This window comes from Oncorhynchus kisutch, linkage group LG12 (genome assembly GCF_002021735.2).
Source record: "Oncorhynchus kisutch isolate 150728-3 linkage group LG12, Okis_V2, whole genome shotgun sequence".
Lineage (NCBI taxonomy): Eukaryota > Metazoa > Chordata > Actinopteri > Salmoniformes > Salmonidae > Oncorhynchus > Oncorhynchus kisutch.
This window is the reverse complement of record NC_034185.2, coordinates 57,448,358-57,457,409: the sequence shown is the minus strand read 5'-3', so window position 1 is coordinate 57,457,409 and position 9,052 is coordinate 57,448,358.

The window sequence follows — 9,052 nt, the reverse complement described above, 5'->3', positions numbered from 1 at the left end:
GTCAGATACCATGTGTAGGGTTAGGGTTAGAGTCAGACACCATGTGTAGGGTTAGAGTCAGATACCATGTGTAGGGTTAGGATTAGAGTCAGACACCATGTGTAGGGTTAGAGTCAGACACCATGTGTAGGGTTAGGGTTAGAGTCAGACACCATGTGTAGGGTTAGAGTCAGACACCATGTGTAGGGTTAGGGTTAGAGTCAGACACCATGTGTAGGGTTAGAGTCAGACACCATGTGTAGGGTTGGAGTCAGACACCATGTGTAGGGCTAGAGTCAGACACCATGTGTAGGGTTAGAGTCAGACACCATGTGTAGGGTTAGGGTTAGAGTCAGACACCATGTGTAGGGTTAGGGTTAGAGTCAGACACCATGTGTAGGGTTAGGGTTAGAGTCAGACACCATGTGTAGGGTTAGAGTCAGACACCATGTGTAGGGTTAGAGTCAGACACCATGTGTAGGGTTAGAGTCAGACACCATGTGTAGGGTTAGAGTCAGACACCATGTGTAGGGTTAGAGTCAGACACCATGTGTAGGGTTAGGGTTAGAGTCAGACATCATGTGTAGGGTTAAGGTTAGAGTCAGACACCATGTGTAGGGTTAGAGTCAGACACCATGTGTAGGGTTAGAGTCAGACACCATGTGTAGGGTTAGAGTCAGATACCATGTGTAGGGTTAGGGTTAGTTTCAGACACCATGTGTAGGGTTAGAGTCAGATACCATGTGTAGGGTTAGGGTTAGAGTCAGACACCATGTGTAGGGTTAGAGTCAGATACCATGTGTAGGGTTAGGATTAGAGTCAGACACCATGTGTAGGGTTAGGATTAGAGTCAGACACCATGTGTAGGGTTAGAGTCAGACACCATGTGTAGGGTTAGGGTTAGAGTCAGACACCATGTGTAGGGTTAGAGACAGATACCATGTGTAGGGTTAGGGTTAGGGTCAGACACCATGTGTAGGGTTAGGGTCAGACACCATGTGTAGGGTTAGAGTCAGACACCATGTGTAGTAGGGTTAGAGTCAGACACCATGTGTAGGGTTAGAGTCAGACACCATGTGTAGGGTTAGGGTTAGGGTTAGAGTCAGACATCATGTGTAGGGTTAGGGTTAGAGTCAGACACCATGTGTAGGGTTAGAGTCAGACACCATGTGTAGGGTTAGAGTCAGACACCATGTGTAGGGTTAGGGTTAGAGTCAGACACCATGTGCAGGGTTAGAGTCAGATGCCATGTGTAGGGTTAGAGTCAGATACCATGTGTAGGGTTAGGGTTAGAGTCAGACACCATGTGTAGGGTTAGGGTTAGAGTCAGATACCATGTGTAGGGTTAGAGTCAGACACCATGTGTAGGATTAGAGTCAGACACCATGTGTAGGGTTAGAGTCAGACACCATGTGTAGGGTTAGAGTCAGACACCATGTGTAGGGTTAGAGTCAGATACCATGTGTAGGTTTAGAGTCAGACACCATGTGTAGGGTTAGAGTCAGACACCATGTGTAGGGTTAGGGTTAGAGTCAGACACCATGTGTAGGGTTAGAGTCAGACACCATGTGTAGGGTTAGGGTTAGAGTCAGACACCATGTGTAGGGTTAGAGTCAGACACCATGTGTAGGGTTAGGGTTAGAGTCAGACACCATGTGTAGGGTTAGAGTCAGACACCATGTGTAGGGTTAGGGTTAGAGTCAGACACCATGTGTAGGGTTAGAGTCAGACACCATGTGTAGGGTTGGAGTCAGACACCATGTGTAGGGTTATAGTCAGATACCATGTGTAGGGTTAGAGTCAGACACCATGTGTAGGGTTAGAGTCAGATACCATGTGTAGGGTTAGAGTCAGACACCATGTGTAGGGTTAGAGTCAGACACCATGTGTAGGGTTAGAGTCAGACACCATGTGTAGGGTTAGAGTCAGATACCACGTGTAGGGTTAGAGTCAGACACCATGTGTAGGATTAGAGTCAGACACCATGTGTAGGGTTAGAGACAGATACCATGTGTAGGGTTAGGGCTAGGGTCAGACACCATGTGTAGGGTTAGAGTCAGATACCATGTGTAGGGTTAGGGTTAGAGTCAGACACCATGTGTAGGGTTAGAGTCAGACACCATGTGTAGGGTTAGAGTCAGACACCATGTGTAGGGTTAGGGTTAGAGTCAGACACCATGTGCAGGGTTAGAGTCAGATACCATGTGTAGGGTTAGAGTCAGATACCATGTGTAGGGTTAGGGTTAGAGTCAGACACCATGTGTAGGGTTAGGGTTAGAGTCAGATACCATGTGTAGGGTTAGAGTCAGACACCATGTGTAGGATTAGAGTCAGACACCATGTGTAGGGTTAGAGTCAGACACCATGTGTAGGGTTAGAGTCAGACACCATGTGTAGGGTTAGAGTCAGATACCATGTGTAGGTTTAGAGTCAGACACCATGTGTAGGGTTAGAGTCAGACACCATGTGTAGGGTTAGGGTTAGAGTCAGACACCATGTGTAGGGTTAGAGTCAGACACCATGTGTAGGGTTAGGGTTAGAGTCAGACACCATGTGTAGGGTTAGAGTCAGACACCATGTGTAGGGTTGGAGTCAGACACCATGTGTAGGGCTAGAGTCAGACACCATGTGTAGGGTTAGAGTCAGACACCATGTGTAGGGTTAGGGTTAGAGTCAGACACCATGTGTAGGGTTAGGGTTAGAGTCAGACACCATGTGTAGGGTTAGGGTTAGAGTCAGACACCATGTGTAGGGTTAGAGTCAGACACCATGTGTAGGGTTAGAGTCAGACACCATGTGTAGGGTTAGAGTCAGACACCATGTGTAGGGTTAGAGTCAGACACCATGTGTAGGGTTAGGGTTAGAGTCAGACATCATGTGTAGGGTTAAGGTTAGAGTCAGACACCATGTGTAGGGTTAGAGTCAGACACCATGTGTAGGGTTAGAGTCAGACACCATGTGTAGGGTTAGAGTCAGATACCATGTGTAGGGTTAGGGTTAGTTTCAGACACCATGTGTAGGGTTAGAGTCAGACACCATGTGTAGGGTTAGAGTCAGACACCATGTGTAGGGTTGGAGTCAGACACCATGTGTAGGGCTAGAGTCAGACACCATGTGTAGGGTTAGAGTCAGACACCATGTGTAGGGTTAGGGTTAGAGTCAGACACCATGTGTAGGGTTAGGGTTAGAGTCAGACACCATGTGTAGGGTTAGGGTTAGAGTCAGACACCATGTGTAGGGTTAGAGTCAGACACCATGTGTAGGGTTAGAGTCAGACACCATGTGTAGGGTTAGAGTCAGACACCATGTGTAGGGTTAGGGTTAGAGTCAGACACCATGTGTAGGGTTAGGGTTAGAGTCAGACACCATGTGTAGGGTTAGAGTCAGACACCATGTGTAGGGTTAGAGTCAGACACCATGTGTAGGGTTAGAGTCAGATACCATGTGTAGGGTTAGGGTTAGTTTCAGACACCATGTGTAGGGTTAGAGTCAGATACCATGTGTAGGGTTAGGGTTAGAGTCAGACACCATGTGTAGGGTTAGAGTCAGATACCATGTGTAGGGTTAGGATTAGAGTCAGACACCATGTGTAGGGTTAGAGTCAGACACCATGTGTAGGGTTAGGGTTAGAGTCAGACACCATGTGTAGGGTTAGAGTCAGACACCATGTGTAGGGTTAGGGTTAGAGTCAGACACCATGTGTAGGGTTAGAGTCAGACACCATGTGTAGGGTTGGAGTCAGACACCATGTGTAGGGCTAGAGTCAGACACCATGTGTAGGGTTAGAGTCAGACACCATGTGTAGGGTTAGGGTTAGAGTCAGACACCATGTGTAGGGTTAGGGTTAGAGTCAGACACCATGTGTAGGGTTAGGGTTAGAGTCAGACACCATGTGTAGGGTTAGAGTCAGACACCATGTGTAGGGTTAGAGTCAGACACCATGTGTAGGGTTAGAGTCAGACACCATGTGTAGGGTTAGAGTCAGACACCATGTGTAGGGTTAGAGTCAGACACCATGTGTAGGGTTAGGGTTAGAGTCAGACATCATGTGTAGGGTTAAGGTTAGAGTCAGACACCATGTGTAGGGTTAGAGTCAGACACCATGTGTAGGGTTAGAGTCAGACACCATGTGTAGGGTTAGAGTCAGATACCATGTGTAGGGTTAGGGTTAGTTTCAGACACCATGTGTAGGGTTAGAGTCAGATACCATGTGTAGGGTTAGGGTTAGAGTCAGACACCATGTGTAGGGTTAGAGTCAGATACCATGTGTAGGGTTAGGATTAGAGTCAGACACCATGTGTAGGGTTAGGATTAGAGTCAGACACCATGTGTAGGGTTAGAGTCAGACACCATGTGTAGGGTTAGGGTTAGAGTCAGACACCATGTGTAGGGTTAGAGACAGATACCATGTGTAGGGTTAGGGTTAGGGTCAGACACCATGTGTAGGGTTAGGGTCAGACACCATGTGTAGGGTTAGAGTCAGACACCATGTGTAGTAGGGTTAGAGTCAGACACCATGTGTAGGGTTAGAGTCAGACACCATGTGTAGGGTTAGGGTTAGGGTTAGAGTCAGACATCATGTGTAGGGTTAGGGTTAGAGTCAGACACCATGTGTAGGGTTAGAGTCAGACACCATGTGTAGGGTTAGAGTCAGACACCATGTGTAGGGTTAGGGTTAGAGTCAGACACCATGTGCAGGGTTAGAGTCAGATGCCATGTGTAGGGTTAGAGTCAGATACCATGTGTAGGGTTAGGGTTAGAGTCAGACACCATGTGTAGGGTTAGGGTTAGAGTCAGATACCATGTGTAGGGTTAGAGTCAGACACCATGTGTAGGATTAGAGTCAGACACCATGTGTAGGGTTAGAGTCAGACACCATGTGTAGGGTTAGAGTCAGACACCATGTGTAGGGTTAGAGTCAGATACCATGTGTAGGTTTAGAGTCAGACACCATGTGTAGGGTTAGAGTCAGACACCATGTGTAGGGTTAGGGTTAGAGTCAGACACCATGTGTAGGGTTAGAGTCAGACACCATGTGTAGGGTTAGGGTTAGAGTCAGACACCATGTGTAGGGTTAGAGTCAGACACCATGTGTAGGGTTAGGGTTAGAGTCAGACACCATGTGTAGGGTTAGAGTCAGACACCATGTGTAGGGTTAGGGTTAGAGTCAGACACCATGTGTAGGGTTAGAGTCAGACACCATGTGTAGGGTTGGAGTCAGACACCATGTGTAGGGTTATAGTCAGATACCATGTGTAGGGTTAGAGTCAGACACCATGTGTAGGGTTAGAGTCAGATACCATGTGTAGGGTTAGAGTCAGACACCATGTGTAGGGTTAGAGTCAGACACCATGTGTAGGGTTAGAGTCAGACACCATGTGTAGGGTTAGAGTCAGATACCACGTGTAGGGTTAGAGTCAGACACCATGTGTAGGATTAGAGTCAGACACCATGTGTAGGGTTAGAGACAGATACCATGTGTAGGGTTAGGGCTAGGGTCAGACACCATGTGTAGGGTTAGAGTCAGATACCATGTGTAGGGTTAGGGTTAGAGTCAGACACCATGTGTAGGGTTAGAGTCAGACACCATGTGTAGGGTTAGAGTCAGACACCATGTGTAGGGTTAGGGTTAGAGTCAGACACCATGTGCAGGGTTAGAGTCAGATACCATGTGTAGGGTTAGAGTCAGATACCATGTGTAGGGTTAGGGTTAGAGTCAGACACCATGTGTAGGGTTAGGGTTAGAGTCAGATACCATGTGTAGGGTTAGAGTCAGACACCATGTGTAGGATTAGAGTCAGACACCATGTGTAGGGTTAGAGTCAGACACCATGTGTAGGGTTAGAGTCAGACACCATGTGTAGGGTTAGAGTCAGATACCATGTGTAGGTTTAGAGTCAGACACCATGTGTAGGGTTAGAGTCAGACACCATGTGTAGGGTTAGGGTTAGAGTCAGACACCATGTGTAGGGTTAGAGTCAGACACCATGTGTAGGGTTAGGGTTAGAGTCAGACACCATGTGTAGGGTTAGAGTCAGACACCATGTGTAGGGTTGGAGTCAGACACCATGTGTAGGGCTAGAGTCAGACACCATGTGTAGGGTTAGAGTCAGACACCATGTGTAGGGTTAGGGTTAGAGTCAGACACCATGTGTAGGGTTAGGGTTAGAGTCAGACACCATGTGTAGGGTTAGGGTTAGAGTCAGACACCATGTGTAGGGTTAGAGTCAGACACCATGTGTAGGGTTAGAGTCAGACACCATGTGTAGGGTTAGAGTCAGACACCATGTGTAGGGTTAGAGTCAGACACCATGTGTAGGGTTAGGGTTAGAGTCAGACATCATGTGTAGGGTTAAGGTTAGAGTCAGACACCATGTGTAGGGTTAGAGTCAGACACCATGTGTAGGGTTAGAGTCAGACACCATGTGTAGGGTTAGAGTCAGATACCATGTGTAGGGTTAGGGTTAGTTTCAGACACCATGTGTAGGGTTAGGATTAGAGTCAGACACCATGTGTAGGGTTAGAGTCAGATACCATGTGTAGGGTTAGGGTTAGAGTCAGACACCATGTGTAGGGTTAGAGTCAGATACCATGTGTAGGGTTAGGATTAGAGTCAGACACCATGTGTAGGGTTAGGATTAGAGTCAGACACCATGTGTAGGGTTAGAGACAGATACCATGTGTAGGGTTAGGGTTAGGGTCAGACACCATGTGTAGGGTTAGGGTCAGACACCATGTGTAGGGTTAGAGTCAGACACCATGTGTAGTAGGGTTAGAGTCAGACACCATGTGTAGGGTTAGAGTCAGACACCATGTGTAGGGTTAGGGTTAGGGTTAGAGTCAGACACCATGTCTAAGCTCTTATGTGTGTGTATGAACCTCTCATATGTGTGCTTAGACGTCATTAGACTGTCCTAACGAGCCTGAGTTAACGAGCTGCACCATGCCCTGCCCACGGAACTGGGACATGCGGTGTTGGGGGGGTCAGTTCAGGCGTCGCACCACTGCACCTGGCCAGCCCACTTCCTACTGCTCCGAGCACCACCCTGCGCAGCACCATTTAACATCCCCCCAAACCCACCAGTCTCCCTAGCTGTGCGTTCTGAGATTTCCATGAAACCCAAACTAACCCCACTTAACGGTACATCTGAGTAACAGTGCCGTGGTAGCCTTGTCAAACAGTACGCAGGTTATGTCTTCCTCTCCTTTCTCCTCTTTCCATTTCGGGATACAACAGTACAATACATCCTGTTCTGTCCACCACCAGTTTCTCCCGGGTGCATTTGGAGATTTGCAATTTGCATGAAACACAAACTAACCCTGCTCTCAGGCAATTAGCCTCCATTACAACACGCTTCCGTGTGCCAATTTGTCCGCCGCCGAAGGTAATGCAGAGTGTCGCTGGCAAGCGCCCAACATGGTAATGGAATTGTTTGATGGACGCAAGAGTCTTTTGTTGTTCTTTCCCTACTTGAAGTAAATGGCTGTAGTGTGTGTTGTGTGTGTAATGTGTGTGTGGTGTGTGTGTAGTGTGTGTAGTGTAGTGTGTGTGAGTGTGTCGGCTGTGTGGTGTCACTGGGTGAGCCGTCGAGGAAGAGGAGTTCAGGGGACATTGGCTGTGCGATCAGGAATCATTGGATGACCCTTGACCTCTGCTGGAGGGAGAGGCAAGATGGAAGGTTAACACTCACTCTCAGTATCTGATTATTCTCTCTTTTACTTTCTCTATCAAAGTGTTATTTTCAGGGTCTAATTTTGGAACCCAGCATAGTCTTAGATCATTGTGAAACGACTCCCCTTCAGCGATCTGACTGCTTTCATGTTGAATAGTGGTAGTTTAATGGAACTGTACAGAACACGGAAGGTTTCATTTCATGAGCAATTTAGATTAACACCCTCTTCCTCATTTGAATATATGATAAATGACTTTGTATATGACATTTCTGTTTGATAAACAGTATAATGCCCCATCGAGTTACTTACAAATGGGATTGTTTGGAGACGTTATGATGCAATGCCTTAGAGAGCCTGTGAGCGTGTGTGTGTGTGTGTGAGAGAGAGAGAGAGAGAGAGAGAGAGAGAGAGAGAGAGAGAGAGAGAGAGAGAGAGAGAGAGAGAGAGAGAGTGTATGTCTGGGTGGGCGGACGGGCAGGTTAGAGAGTGTGTGTGTGTGTTTGCGTGTGTGTGTGCCAGTGTGTGACACTGAGAGAAGCTCATCGGCCTGACTCAATGCACTCTGCGCAGCTCAGAGAGAAGCTGTGATATTGCTCAAGGGTAAACCCAGACAGAAGAGTTATGACTTCAGCCCATCTCCGGCCATCAGGGAGGTCAAGCATGCCACAAACACACACATACACACACACACACACACGCGTTTTGCTCTCTGGACTCGTGCCAGTGCCAGGGCACTGTCATAAACACAATTAAAGGCTCTCAGACCTGGGCCGACGCTGGGTCCCTCATCCCTCCACTCTCTCCCTGTGTCACTGCCTATTACAGGGACAGCAAGGCAGGATGTGTGTGTGTGTGTGTGTGTGTGTGTGTGTGTGTGTGTGTGTGTGTGTGTGTGTGTGTGTGTGTGTGTGTGTGTGTGTGTGTGTGTGTGTGTGTGTGTGTGTGTGTGTGTGTGTGTGCACCAGGCAGGGAGGCAGAGGCACCTATCAGATAAAGATATGATTCCAATAAACCAAAACAAGAGGTTGTTAAATTCAATGTGACTCCCACCCAGGTTGGGGCACTTATGTTGTTTTTACTGGTGTGTCACTTTGAGAGCTTTAACGAGCGTCAGAGGAGCGGAGAAGGGGTTGCTGGGTCCGATATCACCTAGGCCCCGTTCCAAATGGCACCCTAGTCCCTACATAGTGCACAACTTTTGACCAAACCCCTTGGGCCCCGGTCAAAAGCCCTGGTCAGAAGTAGTGCACTATAAAGGGAATAGGGTGCCATTTGGGATGCAGACGAGTCAGACTGGAGGACAAGGACCTGCCAGGGACGGACCAATAGGGATGGGAGACACCAGTTTTACAGGAAACACACACAGGTAACACCCCCAGCCCAGGACGCTTGATAGACT